The sequence below is a fragment of the Lineus longissimus genome, chromosome 14, assembly GCF_910592395.1.
Source record: "Lineus longissimus chromosome 14, tnLinLong1.2, whole genome shotgun sequence".
NCBI classification, from domain to species: domain Eukaryota; kingdom Metazoa; phylum Nemertea; class Pilidiophora; order Heteronemertea; family Lineidae; genus Lineus; species Lineus longissimus.
In genome coordinates, this window is record NC_088321.1 from 3,867,037 (window position 1) to 3,885,443 (window position 18,407).

The 18,407-nt window shown below is 40.7% G+C and overlaps 1 long non-coding RNA gene across 1 annotated transcript; it reads right to left on the minus strand.

Moving 5' to 3' along the window:
* On the minus strand, positions 1 to 12,298 carry LOC135499133 (uncharacterized). Its single transcript, XR_010449250.1, has 13 exons — positions 11,848 to 12,298; positions 10,892 to 10,950; positions 10,485 to 10,571; positions 9,613 to 9,671; positions 8,951 to 9,374; positions 8,537 to 8,641; positions 6,743 to 6,808; positions 6,159 to 6,346; positions 3,861 to 3,950; positions 3,446 to 3,557; positions 3,076 to 3,230; positions 2,322 to 2,422; positions 1 to 69 (listed from the first exon to the last, which is right to left on the minus strand). It is a non-coding gene; the product is annotated as an uncharacterized LOC135499133 (long non-coding RNA).
* Positions 12,299 to 18,407: the final 6,109 nt, after the last annotated feature.

The following is an 18,407-nucleotide window of genomic DNA, read 5'->3' on the forward strand; positions in this document are numbered from 1 at the left end:
TCCTTCTCTCTTGTCCAGCTCCCATGAAAATCTTGAGCTCCATTGATCATTTTCGAAGATCAGCAAAATCTGAAAGAGTGAAAAAACAGATCTTGAATCACACGAGATAAAACATTGGGTGGGATGAATAAGCCAGTAAATGCTTTTACTCCAAAAGTGCAAAATGGCTTAGCAAAAATATCAAAAAGTTGATCTGCCTATTCCAGGAAAGTAATCCAGACATGGGGATCACAAATTGGGAAATCCAGAATATCGAATGTTTGCACGTTTAAAGAGGGGAATTCATGACACTGCGCCAGGCTAAATTAGTTGTGTCGTCACATTAATCCCTTTGTTTCGCAATAGCAACATCAGTCACGTCACTTCAAGACCCCAAAGCGATGCGGACATAACAATGTGAATGGACTATAATTAGTCTCCGGCTTTGAGCTGGAGACTTCTATATTAGTAGGGATTCTTCTCCCCAGAAAATTATTCCGGCACACTCTCGTCACAGGTGGACGTGGTGTATGCACGTACATGATGGAATGCACTGCAAATGGTAGCTAGATTCAACCTTGTCAGCGAACTGAACATACAGTCTGGGTTCCAGGGTCATGTCCCATATGAAAATACACAGAGGTATGCATGTGAAACCGCATAGAACAAACCTCACGGAACTCGCCGCTTACAGCAATACCAATAAAGGAAATTATTCTGAAAGTGTTCTTCCCCTTGCTTCCGATTGTCGCGTATTGTAATATTTCTGCGCCTAGGATTGAAATTCGATCAGCTCATATTTTGATACCGCTATTTGATCAGTTGTTTCGCCACAAATCAAAGCTGAAAATCATAGCCTAATACCTGCTGGCCACCGTCAGATGGCAGGGTGTTGATACCCCGGGAATTCCTTGATTAACATCGTCCCCGGTGGAAGATGCGTATGGAAATACACTGAGCAATATATGTAAAGAATTGAACGGCACGAGGATTCCGCGTGTGTTTCATACACGGCATTCACGTCGTTCATGTCATTCTTCTTCGCTATCTTCCAAGTTTCATGCAAATTTCTCACGTTCCTAATAATGGCACCCCCCCCCCATCAAAGCCGGGGCTAATGGTACTTTGCGGAACGGAACGGAACGGAACAGACCTCGCCCCTAGGTCGTTTCCTAGAAGCCCTGAAAATTACCCAAAATATCAAAATCGGACCTTGTCTGAGATGCTATCATACCTTAGTACAGTTAGCTTTCCATATTAAAGCTTTTAGGTGGATTTCGTGCGATAATCTATACATGTTCCGTTCCGTTCCGCAAAGTACCAATATCCTGCGGAACGGAACGGAACACGATTATTACTCCTCAGAAGCGCACCTCTTCTCGTTTAAATGTGTTATGTTTCTAAACTGCTGAAGTCCGCTCTGAAGCTGCCTGGCAGGTCAAGTAACTTACACATTATCCTCACAGGTGGCAGCACGTGCCGATAATAAAGTTGGCCCATTCATAGGTTTGGTTTGGTTTCGAGATATAGCGGATCGTCTTCGGGACATCCAATACCCATGAATAACCCTCAACATGGCCAATTCCTTCAGTGGTTTCAGAGGAGATAGACCAAAATACTCTCCATACGTCACCAGTAATACAGATGTTCCGTTCCGTTCCGCAAAGAACCAATATCCAGCAGGATAGTGGTACTTTGCGGAACAGAACGGAACATACATTATGGACGATCTGGTCCTACTATGGCAGCACAATAGGCTGAGGATGGAGTGACGGAGAATGAAAGGTAGTCGAACGCATTTTCACAGTGTTGTGTCATCACTTAAACGAGAAGAGGTGCGCTTCTGAGGAGTAATAATCGTGTTCCGTTCCGTTCCGCAAAGTACCAATATCCAGCAGGATAATGGTACTTTGCGGAACGGTACTTTGCGGAACGGTACTTTGCGGAACGGAACGGAACATGTATAGATTATCGCTCGAAATCCACCAAAAAGCTTTAATATGGAAAGCTAACTGTACTAAGGTATGATAGCATCTCAGACAAGGTCCGATTTTGATATTTTGGGTAAGTTTCAGGGCTTCTAGGAAACGACCTAGGGGCGAGGTCTGTTCCGTTCCGTTCCGTTCCGCAAAGTACCATTAGCCCAAAGCCGGAGACTCCAGAGTCTAGCAAGACTCAACTGACAATTCTAGTTATTGTTGTTTTGTAGATGATAAACACAAAACCAACCCGTGTGTTTTAAGATTAATCAGATCACATGCTCCTGATGGTTTTTGGCCTAGAAAACCACTCAACTTGCGATGTGAATGGATCCCAAAAACAAGAAGGACCAGAGAACATACCAGTCATTGCCACACCTGGCATGTTTCTCATTCTCGGTTGGTTCATGTACACTATCAGCTACCACCTCTTCTTCATCTGAGCTGTCATCTTCTTCCACATCCTAAAAAGACGCATGTTTTTGAAGTTATATGATTACAATACACACTGAATGTGATCCGAAATAGAAATCAAAATCCCCAAATTCACCCTAAGGTAAGTAATCTACATCGATATGTATCTCGCTGTAACTGTGTTGCTTCATACTCATATACCAGGGGTCTCAAAGACCATCCACGCTCCAACACTCTTTTTTTGGTTAACTCACATGAATTCCATGATCTCAATTCTGACTAACACCAACTAGATCCCCATAAATCAATCAAAATGTTGCTTGAATCAGATTCTATTTCTATATCATGGTGACCTGCTGCATACAACATGTGCATGTATATATGAATTACAACTACAAAACAGATGGAACTGGATCTCCTCATGTTAATCATCAAACACTCTGAACGAAATGAATGGTTAGCCATTTAATCTCTAGCTATTCACCAGGACGTTTGCACTCATATATTAGTTATGCATGTCCATTTATACACATAAAAAATTTATGTTTAAACAGCTGTTAGTTTGAAATCTAAACTATTGTTAGGTTGAAATTTAAAAAGATGTTTTTTCACAGTACATTTGTCAAGGTTGGGTATATGCTAGATGTACATTCAGAAATAGCACTATGGACTGGAGTTCAGATATTTCTTACTCTCAACTTACCACATCATCGACTGCAACATCCTTCACCATCAATGACGTATTAGAGGAAATACCGACATCAGTGAGGCTATCTTCGAAACTTGAAAGTTCTTTCCCAGCAAGAAATAACTTCACAGCTGGTGATGAGCTGGATCCTTCAACACAATAAACAGGAGCTGAAAACAAGATTGAAAGTAAATTCAGTTGATAACTGCATGAACATGTCTGGCATTCATTGTTGTCATTGAAAAGATGAAAAGAATAATACTTTTTGAGGTATCACTTTGAACTTCTTCAGCCAGCCAGTTTCCGAAAAAATGCAATACCTTGCAATGTGACCCAAGTATTAGCAGGGTGAATGATACAGGTAGTGATAGACATTTTTACTTACCAATACATCATTAGTGACGGAACCGTCGTCTCAATGGGCGATTACTACGAAATGAAGTCAATATCCCTTCTCCAGGTTCATCACCAACGTCCTTGAGCTTTCGTAACTGAACCTATAGGAGAAAGCTGGGACTAAGTAAGCAAGCAAAATGATTTATCAACACAATCCCACTTTTGCAAATCTAACGATATCATTTTCTCTGTTGAAAAAGACAACCATAAATATTTGTCTGTCTTTCATTACTGACTACTGGAAGTGTAATGGCACAAAGTTTGACCTCTGAAGCCTCTAAATACTTCTGATAATAAGGCTGAACACAATTTGTTAGGCGAAAACTGGTGTCAAGTAGATATCTCATCAGTTGGCAAACAATGGATACATTGCTTTGCTTTCCAAAAGAATGAAAATCGTGTACCTCTTTCCTCTCGTCTTGAGCAGCTGCTCTCCTCCTCCTTTGTGTTCGAGCCATCCTCAAATTCAACTGTGCTTGTCTTCTATCTGATTCCTAAAATATATTATAAATTGTTCTGTAACGTAAGCAATTAAATGTCGAGTAGTATAGTCCCGAATATGTACACGGTGGATCAATAATGAAAATGAAACGGCCAGGGGCCATTGTGCGCACCATATAGATATTCGGTGGTTTGGAATTCATCCTGGTTAAGAAATATTCTACATGTATAGTATATAGGTCAAACCAAAGTTGGTATGACATGTGATGTATCGTTGCTTGGAGTACCTACCATAAAATTATCATTGAAAACAAGTCACTGATAAGCGAGATATTGCACTTTTTATCTTTTTTAGTTTGGCCTCCTGGTGGCCAAGTCGAGAATTAGATCAGATAGAAATTCAGTGTCTGTGGTTATATGACAAAGGGAGTCATGTGCACCAAATTTCAAGTTCATAGCTTTAGCGGTTAAGAAACATGCCATAGTGACACTCAAATGACCAATTTAAGCCATTTGACCTCTGTGACCTTGAAAAGTAGGTCAAATCAAAAACCTGTATGTTATGTGATGTATCCGTGCTAGGAGAACCTACCAAGCAAAATTTTATCGAAAACGAGTCACTCATAAGAGAGAAATCCACTTTTTAGGTTTCCACTTCTGGCCCCTGGTGGCCAAGTCAAGAATCAGATCAGACCGAAATTCATTGTCAGAGGTTACATGATGTAGGGAGTCATGTGTACCAAATTTCAAGTTCATAGCTTTATCGGTTAAGAAACGTGCCATAGTTACACTTAAACGGACAATTTACGCCATTTGACCTCTGCGACCTTAAAAACTAAGTCAAATCAAAAACCAGGATGATATGTGATGAACCCTTACTAGGGGAACCTACCATAATAATTTTATCAAATATGAGTCACTAAGAGAGATATCACACTTTTTAGGTTTCCACTTCTGGCCCCCTGGTGACCAAGTCAAGAATCTGATCCGACCGAAATTCATTGTCAGAGGTCACCTAACCTGGGGGTCCTGTGTACAAAGTTTCAAGTTCATTGCTCTAGTGGTTAAGAAACGTGCCACTGTTTTTAAAACAGGATACAGACGACGACGACGGACACTGCGGTTTTGTTTAGACTCCCCTACAGTGAGCCAAAAAGGTAATCTTAAAATAAACAGCTTTTATATGATAAGTAAATGCCATTGATATTTCATTACATGTATTATAAAGGAGGAGCAAGGCCCTTTCCATTGATGTCTTCCATGGATGACTGCACATCATTGTCTTGAAAATGACATGCAGAAATCTTATTTTTCGAAATTGCCTAGGTTTAAGCAGGTTTGAGTCATGAACTTCCAAACAAATGACACCTCTCAATGCTTGATTGAGCAGCCACAATGATTGTGGGCCCTCAGTCATATGGTTCTGTCATCATGTGTTTAATCTCCTTGGTTGCTGTGGTGATCATTGCCTAGGGACATTCCGAAAAACAGAAAGTAAAAGATGGTTCAGTTGACAATCGAGCAGCACTTATTCATGGTGTAAACGTTCTTTCAAACATGAAGTTTGGAGGCACAAGAGCTGCCTTCGGAGAAAACTTTCCGGATAAGGACAAACCTGCCAAAAAAAGCCTATCTGGGCCAACGACAAAAAAAGATTGTGAACACGGTATGAGCAGAAACCGTAGCAAGGGTAATTCAGAAAGACCATGGATACGCTGGCATAACACAACATGAAAAGAATGGAACTGCAGTAATCCGTGGGTGCATGGGTGATATGAATATGAAGACATCAATGGAAAGGGCCTGGCTCCTTCTTTATCTTACTTGTAAGATTCATGGCATTAATAATTATCACATAAAAGCCATTTGTTTCAGGATTACCTTTTTATTGATCCACCCTGTAGTGCGAGAAGGGCTAGGCACATCGTTTCCATGGAGATTTTAAGCTGCTTTTCTTGCCAAGGCATGGGCAGCTTCCATCAACACTCTTATTGGCGAGATGATATCTGAATTTTAGAGCATTTCAGGGTTCTTGTGGGTGCCAATGGTGCATTTTAGTAAAGGTTGTTGCAACAGAAGATGGCTTTTTAAAGCAATTCCATGGGCTTTTGCTGGGCAAGCTACTGAAAATGAGGGCTTTCGACTACAAAATCGTAGACCTGCCACGCAGACAGTAATTTGCATCCTTGGCTTGCCAAAACCAGGATAGGCATGTACAGCCTGAGATTGGTTGTGTGGCAACCCCGGGAGTGCATGCTTACCCTTCTTTGATCCGTTACAGCCAGATCCCGTTAGCGAAGGTCAAAAAGCGAACCTCAGGTTGCAAAGGCAAATGCATTGATGCCTTGAGGGTCACTTTTCTCCTTGAGTTGCCCGATGATGCGAGGCTCTGCAAAAACTCAAAATCTTGAACTGCAAGCAGATTCCTCAAATTACTGTCGGACAGCAGCTGAAATGAAATGTGTTAATCAAGAAGTTAGTAATGCTATATAGGGTACATCTACATTCAACTATCTCAACAAGTGTACCACAGAGTGACAGCGTACTAGGAAACAATCTATGAGCAAGGCAAATTGACTGGTAATTTAAAGTTTCTTGGTCGAGTTGCAGAGGCGATGTACGTTATTCATTTCTTTCACTTGTGACTGTGCTTTCACTGTGATCATTAAACTGATGCAGTGATATGACTTGGTGCTTTATTTCTATAGCGGAAGACCACCAAAATGGCTTTTCAGATCGGAGATAAAAATCAAAGGGCACCTACCACTCCCACCACTCCTACAGAAAATTTTCTTGCGAACAATATGTACAAGGGGATATGTCCGACATGCACCAAAAGGCCTACCTCATTATTCACGATAACAGCATCCTTGTGATCATCTTCATTCTCATCAAATATAGACATTGGCTCCTAAAGCAAAGACGGATGAAATTAAAAGATAGCTTATGACAGCCTCATGTGATAGCCTGGTGGTCAACACTGCTGGTTATCCCGCAATAGGGCCCAGGTTTGATTCTGGGGAGAACTCAGGATTGATCCTTCAAAAAGACTTAAAACAAAGGTTCCTTGTATCTGGTGTATATACCTGAAAGACCCCACCAAGTAACAAATATGAGCAGCCTGCGTGGACTCTACCTCTGGGCTCTAGCCAAAGTCCGAGTCACGCCACCGCACATTCTGCCTTGAAGGGGGATTACTCCCTGGAGAAAATCCCCTCCAAGTGCTCAATGCCAAATCAATGTTAAAGGGTAACTCGTGTCAAATTTCACCATTATGATGTTTTAGCTGTTGTTAACAAATGACCGTGTCACTTTCTCATGAATCGGTAAGGTTTTCAAATCGAAATGCACATTTTCTAGAAATTGATGGCTTTAATCCCGCCCGGACAGCTCGCTTCGATGCCGTTGAAATCGCGCTACGCCGACAACGTTTTAGTTGATGACGTCACAACATGAACATTTTCGCGGTCGCGGTGGTTTACATTCCCGCGAAAAAAAATCATCTCATTCGTTTATTTACAACTGCCATTGACCATTGACATTCCATCCTGTCCTTACACAATATACACATGCTAAGAACTGAAGATTATGGAGAAGAAGAAGAAATGGGTTGTCTGGTGGCGTTGTGCTGCGATGTTTTGCGGCAACACCAGCAAAACTGAAGGTGTTGGGGTTTTCCACTGGCCTGACCCTATCAAAGAACTGGGCCGTCACCATGAAGTTCGAGTCAAGAGGTCACCAGCCGGTGGTTCATCTTCTCCTCCTGATGCTCCGCCGGAACACAACTTCGAGAACCAACTCCAAATTCGTCTGCCGTTGGGGGTCTTCCAGCACATTTGAAAAAAATCTCGAAGTAACGAAGTAAGGGAAGGGACGGCCCCTCCCCCCTAAGTCCACAGTCCTAGTCATTTCATCATAAATTTCCTAAGTCCAAACAGGAAATTCCATCGCTGACATCATAATAATGGTATTCCTAAAACTATTTTTAGACCTCATTTAATATTCATTAGATTTTCCTGAGCGTACGCGAACTACTGCGGATATAGCTTCTTCCTAGAGTGAATAGGAAAATATTCGACGTCTGACTTGTTTATGTTGTGACGTCATGAGGTCACGTGACTTAGTGCGGGTTTTTCAAAACGTCTTCGGCAGTTGGCCAGTCTGATGCAATTAAAACAGCGATTTTATAATAAATCTAATCAAAAATGGAAAATTTGAGCTTTACATTTGTGATCAACAATTAAAAACGGACGTATTTCCGCAAAGTTGTAAATCACATCATAGTATCACTTCAAATGCCATTCGTCTTGAAGAATGATCAACCTCTGGATGAAAGCACTGTTAATTTAATTTGAACTGCCTTTTAAAAAGGCCTCAAGCAGAATGAAGCTAACCAGGTTGAAGTGGGCAATAGGTCCTGCACTGAACTCGAATTATAACTACATATGAATAATGTTGAAGGTTTGTAAAGTGTCAAAAGTCATATTCTCTCATCATGAACAATGATGAAGACTTGCTTGTTTCAGAATGAATACCTTTGTTGTCTTTAAAAACTTAGAGCACAGAAGTCATCAACTGTGACAAACGTCGAGCATGACTAATAATACCAATCCAGAAAAAAACAGGGTCGCATACTTACACTCACACTCACACTCACAGTGGATGCATTCGATGGATGCAGCACTTCAGTAGCAGTGGCGGTTGGCGAACTCGGCTGCAGTCCAGGGATATTTTGAGTGGTAGGCTGGAAACATGTAGAAGTTTAGTCAGTCCCAAGGGTGTGATTATAATTTTGATATAATTGAGGTTCTACTGTACTTGCAATGAGCCTGTTTAATGTTCTTGTCCCTATGAAAACTACTCACTAACATCAAACTAAAACACACAACTGCTTTACTATAAAACAAAGTGAAGTGCAACATCGAAGTCCATCATTGTAGATGGTCGATGAGTACATGGCAACGTGGATCCTACAGGAGAAGCTCAGCCGCATGTTTGTTGCTTCTGCCTAACAAGCGGACAGAAGGTTATAGAAATACTAGTATTCACTTACAAGTCGACTGCGAGAGACTGCTGGTGTTGATGATCAAAGTTGACTACCAGAGGCTGCTGGTGTTGATAACCCAAGGCCAAGTTGACTGCCAGAGGCTGCTGGTGTTGATGACCCATGTTGACTGCCAGAGGCTGCTGGTGTTGATGACCCATGTTGACTACCAGCGGCTGCTGGTGTTGATAACCCAAGGCCAAGTTGACTGCCAGAGGCTGCTGGTGTTGATGACCCATGTTGACTACCAGAGGCTGCTGGTGCGATGACCCAAGTCGACTACCAGAGGCTGCTGTCGTTGATGACCTATGATGACTACCAGAGGCTGCTGGTGTTGATAACCCAAGGCCAAGTTGACTGCCAGAGGCTGCTGGTGCGATGACCCAAGTCGACTACCAGAGGCTGCTGGTATTGATGACCGAGGTCGAAATAACTGAAAAAAACAATGAAATACAATTAATGCCAAGATTAATCCCACAAGCAGTTTAAAAAAAGTGGCCATGAAAGTAAAGATAATGGTAATTGTACATGGAGAACTTTTGGTTAAGTCAAGTGCATGGCAATGTGGATTTCAACTCGGGTCAAGTGCCATAATATAAGCTGAAGTTGATTGTTGCCTCTGTCTGACAAGTTGACCGACAGTTCCAGGTTTGATGAGAACAAATACTTACTTACAGACCACTACCAGATGCGCTGCTGGTGTTCAGGACCTAGACTGTTAGTGTGATGACTGAAATCAGAAAATTTAGCGAAAAATTAACCACAATTATTAGAAGTCTAGAGCCAGGTCATCAGCCCTGAAAGTTTTGGCATCAAAGTATGGCCTACATCCCTTTTCCCACAGATCACAAATCAGGGGAATATTGCTTAAGTTTCCAGCCAGCCAGCCTGTTAAGATTTTAGCATAGTTTCTGCATTCAGAGACAAGACCACTAATGAATATTCATAGCCGGTTGGAGGGTCGAGGCCTATCAATTAGACGAGTGCATGTTTTTAACTCTCAAGTACATATTTGGAGAGGTATTGAAAAAATATTTGCCGTGGCAAGTCTACAGATATAAAGAAATTATTTGATGAAAAAATTAATTTCGAATTTTGCTAATTGGCGTGTTTTGAGTTTTTTCTGCCAGTTGGCTGAAAAGAGTGGAAATATCAAAGTCTGTCTAATTTGTTGATTATCAAAAAATTTCCGTTGTCAACTACCAGTTTATTTTTCACCATTTACTTGCCTGACTGTCCAGAATAACATAATCTAAATTTCAGATTCACAACCCCACGCAGTATTTGATGCGTCGCGGTCAAACATTGACAATTTTACTGCTAAAAGGCTTAAAAATCAATTGTGGTCTTGTCTCTTCATCAGATGTTGACAAAATGTCTGCAAAGATGGCCGCATTTTAAGGAGCTTAGAAAGAAGTAAATCAAATTGCAATGATTTTTGCTGTGACAAGTCATGTTGTCATGGCATCAAAGAACACACGTTTCGTCTTTCAAGCTAAATGAATTGAACAGTACACCCCCACAAACAGGAGGGAACAATTACCTCATTATTTCAATGTGGCATTCTCAGTCATGGTCTGGCTATTGGCCTCGGTCTGGCTACTTGTACATGTACCTGCTGGGATGGAACCTAAAATTACAAAACAATTGTTAATACATGCAGCGACCCTTATCATAAATAGCAATTATTTTTCTACATTTCTACATTTTAACTTTAATTGATAACTTTTACGAACAATGGTGTACTAATTAGTGCTGGCATGCAAGATAAACATAAAACTAAATGCAGCTGAGAAGACATAAGCTGGCTTTAAAAGATGGAACAACTGGTCCAGGTAGAAGAAAATATGGGGCAATGGATGCAGATGTTCTTGGTGGCCCTCTTCTTGCAGGATTCCTCTTTGGCTTCTTTTTTGGGGGTTGTAGGTGTGGCAAATAACAGTCACTCACACTCGCAATAGCCTTTTTCAGGTTACTCCCAAAATCACCTAGGTCAGAACTATCGGACACTGCAAAAAAGATCAGAAAATATTAAAGAGTTTTTTAACACAAAACCATTTGTGACCCACTAACAGCAAAACGAGTCGCACTTCACTTCGAGCTTGACAAGTTGAGAAAGACTGGTTGTTCATTTCACTATAGTCTGCCTTTTGTGAAATCTGAGTGTATCAATTTCTTGTATTAATAATATGTCCTGGTGTCATTTTAGGCTCATCTTCTGTGCGACATGCGACCCATTTTGCAGTGATGGGTCAGGTATTGAGAATGACAAGTCTCTTGAGCCATTGTTTGCATCAATGGCAGTGACATCATTCATTCATTGCTGTGATTGTGAAAACATTATTTGAGCAATGGTTCCTAACCCTCTGTGGTACATGCCATGCATCTGGAATCCCACACATGTCATCTCATATGACATAGGCCTACTCTCTGTGACAACTGACATGCACTAAGGCATATCATGTCTATTGTCAGTAATGATGTTCTGTTGCGACTGCTGGTGCATGGGCCTACATAATAATCATGAATGCATTATTACACTTTCAACTGGACACTTACGAGTATGACCATCAATCATAAATCATGAAGATATGGAAGGAAAGCTTGCATAAACTCAACACGCTGTCAGCGTCACTTTGTCCATCCAATAATTCAATCATGTTTCACCCAAAGGAGAAATGTCACCGTTACACACTGTATAGGCCTAAAATATACTGCAGTGCATCACGCATGTATCCTGCTATCCATCTTCGATGCTTGTACATACACGCAGCTTGCATTGCTTACAGTAGAAATGCAGTGATCTTTTCTTGATTCGGAGCAGTTGCGTGTTTCCATGCATATTATGTGTAAACACTAGCAAATCACGTTCAAATCACGCAGCAAACATGAAAACTAAAACTTACTTTCGTTTTGTAGCGCTAAACTGACTGACATCCGATCTGCACAGCTGACAGCATGCACGGGATGAACTGCGCGCGCTTAAACAAAACCGACGGGTTCACTGCGCATGTGGAGTAATGAAAGCTCCTCATCTCCCACTCAACCTCTCCCCCAGAGGAATCATGCGTGTTCCGCTGTGGAGACGAGGTAAAAAGACGATGCGTTGCAAGGAACGTAATCAGCGCCTCTAGTGTTAAGATTTGGTTTCTAGCACATGGATTGGAAACTAGATTTTATAAGAAATAACCTGGTCTTTTTCAATAAACACTAGGTTTTGATGAAGACATAACATGGTTTTATTCCACAAAACCAATTTTCCTTCTACGTATTGAAGAAGCATAGGTATAATTATTTTTAAACATAGTTCTCTTGTAAAAAAACAATTGGGTTTTGATCAAGAAAACATGGTTTTTATTATAAACCTATGCTTTTTCCATACAAACCTAGTTTCACTGAATAAATTGTGGTTTTCTTCCATAAAAGTAGGTTTTCTTCCATAAACCGCGTTTTTAAAAATTATTAGACATACGGCTTGCCATATACGCTGTAACTATACCACCTCGATGTGTAATATCGTGACTGCGAGGCGATGTTCCATGCTTGGCATTGGAGAAGAAAATAGCATCTCCTTTGAAATTGAAGGCCATTTGTTGGTAGGCTGCATGGTTTGCCGGTTATTTTGGCTGTTTTTTAAATTTAGAGTGTGATTGGCCTTTGTACCAGTGTAGAAGTTTAAAATGTCCTAGGATAAAATGTCCGGGAACAAAGGATTCTATTATGCGCTGAGCTAGTGACGGTCATTGCCTCTATAGAACCATATGCCATAATCTGTCAGAATACAATAGGCCCGGACACTTTTTCTAGGGGGGGACACTTTTTACTTTTACACCTTAAAATGTCCTAGGATAAAATGTCCGGGAACAAAGTATTCTATTATGCGCTGAGCTAGTGACGGTCATTGCCTCTATAGAACCATATGCCATAATCTGTCAGAATACAATAGGCCCGGACACTTTTTCTAGGGGGGGGGGACACTATTACTTTTACACCGGGAGTGCCTGTTGATGACAGAACGTCATATTAAAGTGAAGTTGGAAAAAGTGTTGCATTAAAAAAAATTTTCATTCTAGTGTTCTTTTGTGAGAAGCCGGCATATTCATAAATGTTTTGGCGACATCATACCAATTGAACGGTTGCTTTCAATTTTGCTAGTTTAGGCTGTGTATGGTAAAGTGTTAGTTGAGAGATTGGGAGAGTTGTCACAGCCTTTCTTAATGCTTACTTGCATAACGCACCAAACCTGCTCTCGCTGGGTCTGATGTTTCGGACAAATATCACAGGATCGGCGACATCATCGGGTTTTGACGTCATAATAAGTCGGTCGGCTCTCTGACAAGAAGTGCAGATACGAAATATTCATGATTCGCCCAGAGGGGATAGAACGTGAACGTGCTTTCACGTTTTTACAAGCGCGTCCCAAACCTTGTAGCAGAAAAATCTCAGCTTGCAGCTGATCATGAACGCTGCTGCTGCTGAGGGAAGACCCCGCGATTCTGAAAGTTAAATTTTGCGAACTTTGCAACCCTAGAACAATATTGGAAAGGCATAAATCCAACTTGAAAACTCAACAGCCTGATGGGGAACCATTCCAGGCATTTCTATCTGATTTGCGCAACAAAGCAAATGCATGCGATTATGTTGAACTAAAGGACCAGTTACTGCGTAACCGATGGGAAACGGGAACCACTAAAGGACAACGTCCGCAAGATTCCTTTGAGGAACGCGAATTAGCTCTCAATGAAAAGAAACAGATTCACGAGATTTCTTAGCAGGGTGCCACATAGGACATCCAAGGAAATCATGCCACAGCAAAAAGGAGGAACAGAATGATACACTTTGTGAAAAAAGGGAAACTTACATTATTTTTTTTTTTTTTATTGAAATTTTACTGTACATGTACATCCACGTATACAATAATAGTGACGACAGAAACATGTACAGAGTGGTGTTGGCACAGGAAATGTCCTATGTGAGCCAGCACCACAAAGTATAAATAAACTACAAATAAACATTTAAAAAAAATAAACAACTTCATTTTAAGCCACCAAATAGCGGTTTCTAAAATGAATTGAAGCAGAGCAATCTGATTGCAAGAAAAGGAAATCGCACCCACCAGGTCAGGATTCCTAATGTAGCAATTGTGGTTAAACCCATACGGGGAAAGATAAATCATCCAAAAATGTGCAGTCCTACCAGAAAGTAAATGTCCTCAGGTTTTTAAAATATAACAGAGACAGAATAAGATAATTGAATGCGGTTTTCCACAGGCATTAGTATATTATAAGCTGCTCATGTATTCGTTGTATTTTAACCCAGCTAATCCTGTATCTTCATTATGGAGCAGGCAATTTAAAAAAAATCCAAAGACTTTTTTATCTATCTATCTGGTTTATTCCTGTTTCGCCTATTCCTGTTTCGCCTATTCCTGTTTCGCCTACAAAATTCCTGTTTCGCCTATTCCTGATTCGCCTATTCCTGTTCCGCCTATTCCTGTTCCGCCTATTCCTTTTTCGCCTATTTCCTGTTTGGCCTATTTCCTGTTTGGCCTATTTCCTGTTTCGCCTATTCCTGTTTCGCCTACTTTCCAGTACCCCTACAATAAATCGACTCTCCCACGGGGAACCTTAGGGATGCATGTCCATTTTATGGGGAAAATGTGAGGGGACAATTGGATGATGTTAACGATGTGATGACAATTTGACTAATCAAATGCCATCAACTTTGTTAACAAACCATGCCATGACCGTTTTGAAAGAGTCACCTTGAAAGCGGGGACAGTCCGGGACTTATTTGACCATAGGACCATAGGACCATACTGACACACAGTAAAAACTAATAGATTAAGTAGAGTAAAGCAGTCTTTTATTTTGTTTATTTGTTTATGAAAACTGAATTCATGAGTTTTTGATAAAAATACATAATATTGTACATTCTCATAATTATCAAATTATCAAAATCAGCTGTAAAACCCATGTCATAACATACATGTAGGTACAGCACATATAAAGTCAAACAAGGTGGAAAATACATAGGAATAGGCGAAACAGGAATACACCATCTATCTTCGTTTATTTTCGTTCTTTTTCACAATGTATCGGTGAACTATGATGCAACTAAGCTTTTTCGCTTTCATTTGAAAATTCCTGCTAAATTATTCATTTTGAAGATTAATTTTAGCTCGCTGCAGGTAATTGTTTATGTCAGCTAGCTTGATGGTGACCTTTGAGAACTCCCCTTATGGTCTCAGTCAGGGTATTTATGAATTCAACACAATTGATTGATGGTTCTGTTACAATGACTAGCATAATACCCGTGGCACGGGTTGTTTTAGGGTGTTGGCTAACTGTGGGGTTGGGGCAATTTGGGTGAAATGAAATGATATGTCTGTGATGTTGTCTTGATTTTGATGATTGGGACAATCTGGGTGATATGGGTTGATTGGTCTGAGCGGTTGTGACCGGAAAATCCACTCCATTTTTACGAACTATTTCGCGAATGGAGAAGAGGCAATGACTGAAGTTACGAACTTAGTAAAACAAATGCCGCGAGCCTAGCGGGTGGCAGCACCACACGGAGGAAGTAGTTCGCCTAAGGTTTTTTCGAAACCCTCCGCACGGACTCCACTCGTTCCGGAACACTCACTTACTTGTTAATCTGCAGTGGATAGCCTGTTTTTATTGCAGTAAAGAAATGTTAATCGGGATTTTATATCATATTTTATTTTTGCCCCGGGTATTCATAAAGGGAGCTGCGCGCTACATTGCGCCCAGTGCTTGGGTCGGGTGAGGCGGTGTTGTTATTATGTGACGTGTATCACGTGATGAATTCCCATACGGTACTTCGAAAAATTAAGAGCGATTAACAACGTAAGGTGAAAGAGCACGACCAAAATATGACATCTGATATTGATTAATTTCACTGTATAATTGCACGACCCTTGGTCAACACGAGCTCGTTCATGAAGGATTGGGGGTCTTTATCAAAGATATTGAAAGATATTATAATTAAATTGAGATTAAGTACAACATATATATATATGACCAACTAAATATACCATACTCCCACAGGGCTGAAAACCGCATTCAAATATCTTATCTTATCTCTGTGATATTTTTTAAAAAGGTGGACATTTTCTATCTGGTAGGACTGTACATAATGGAATCAATTTATATCAGTTTGCAGGCAATTCATGCGCTATAAATGCAAACAATCTCATCCTATCTTTGTGAGGAGGACCTCACTCGCTTTTCTGATGAACTGTTCTACACCTACAGATGGCTGAAGAAAGAGGGGCAGCTTAAACATACACATACAGTCGACAGGACAATCCTAATAGAAAAGTGCGACGGTACCAAGCACCGGACAAACGACGGATAGACCTCGATGCCATAATCCCTGTGCCGGCATACACAGATTCTGATTCCCCAATTACTCCCCGTCCTTGATCACTGCAATCGCCCCCTCAAGGAGACACCACCGGCAGCCCGTTCCCAGCTAGGAACGAGTCCATGACTGAAAGACCAAAGGGACAACCAAGGACAAACAAGAAGACCGTCTGAAATACCATCTCCGCCAGCACCGAGACAAAAGAAGTTTTCGCCCGAGCAGTACACCCGCATCAGCCAACCTACCCGACCCCGCCGGGCCGGGCGCGCGCGTATAATCGATACGTAGTTTCGCGCGCTTTTGGTATGAATAATGTTCTGATTCCCTAGGCCACACCTCTTTCATGGTATTCTCTCTACTGTGAAAACTTGTTGGTCAAAATATTACAAGTCCATTAATTGTAATACATGTACTTGTTTTTTGGGTAAAGAAGTTTGCCGCCGGGCAAAGTAATGAAGAAAGGACGAACAACACAAGTTCCGAGTGTCTTTCTTCCTACAAGTACAATAACTTCATTTCTCAATGAGCCGCCGTGTTCTCTTATTCTATGTGGATCTGTGATTGACCTCCCAGTCGTGTCTTGTTTTCACGGTGGTTCTTTTTCCAAAACGTTAAAATAGATTATCAAAAACGATTAATTCCCAATGGATTTTATCACTTAGACTCATTCGAAGGAGGCCTTGCAATCATGATCAGTGTTCAGTGGGGGGTTTGCTTTTCATCATATCACTGTGCATGCAGTACGCAGTGTTTTATTTCTAGGACCTCGAAAGAAGGAATGTTAACCCGGGTTTACTTTTTTTTCTCATCCCAAGACATTTATGTAAGTGGTGTCATCAATGCAACACGCACAATACAAGCTCTGCCTGGTCTACTATATAACCACCCAAAAATTTAAAATTTGAATATGTTTTATCATAGAGCTTCCTGCTTTTTTCCCCTTAAATTGTGGTTTTAAGCTATTGCATAGGTAGCCAAATGTCTTGATCACACGTACAGTGTACTGGTTATGCTCATGTTGACCGCATATACCGGTGGGCAGAAAATGCATGCTGATTTCGGTCTGCAGACCGGGGATTTTCTGAAGGCTCAATAGAATTTAGGTTCGTATCTTAAGGGACCACCTCAGCAGCTGTTTTGTGGTTTGAAGGGAACTAATTGCCAATGGTTATACAACATTATAAACAACATGACTAGCCACTAAATATAAATAGCATTGATAAGGGGATCGCTCCAAACTATACTGTTAGAACATTGTATTGCATCTTGACACACCATGGGTGATATGAATAAAGAATAGCAAATGCTTTTATCTAAAACTCCATGTACATTTACACTAGGCCTTTCTGTACAAAATTGAAGTAAAAGCATTTGCTAGTCTTTATTCATATCACCCAATGTCCCGATATTGAAAGTAATAAAACTACAGACTAACTGTCAAAACGATGGGATCATTAGAATTTTAGGGAGTATTAGAAATTATAAGACAAATACTGTAGTGTCATTTTAGATCGCCCGGTCGTTATCATCCTCGAAAATACAGAGTGAGTCTATTCACACCTGCAAATGACTATCTGAGATGATCCACACGTAATTGTGACTATCATTGTGAGAATACTGATTAACATAGTGGGCACAAAGCAACTGTTAAGATAGTCCCTTAGAGCCCTAACATTTATAAACGCAATTATATTGACTCTCTTGAAAAAAAATCCTCTGCTTGAAGACCGAGATCAGCATGCATTTTCTGCCCACCGTCGCATATGCCTTTCTTGTAAACTGTATAAAATTTACTGCAATGACTCTTATGATAGTACGTACATGTACCAATTCTAAGAAATTGGCATCCAACTAGCGAATATTCTATTATGCTGTCACCAACAATACTCGTCTGCGAAATTAGTCATGTTAGTATGATGTGTCTGCGCAATTAGACGAATCAATACCATTCCACATCATTTCTAAAGATACCAACACCCTTGTCTCATATGATCGATAGAACACAGAATATAATATTTCCTATTGTGTTTACCTATATTTTGAAAAATGATTCTCTTCCAACTCACTTCCCATTTAA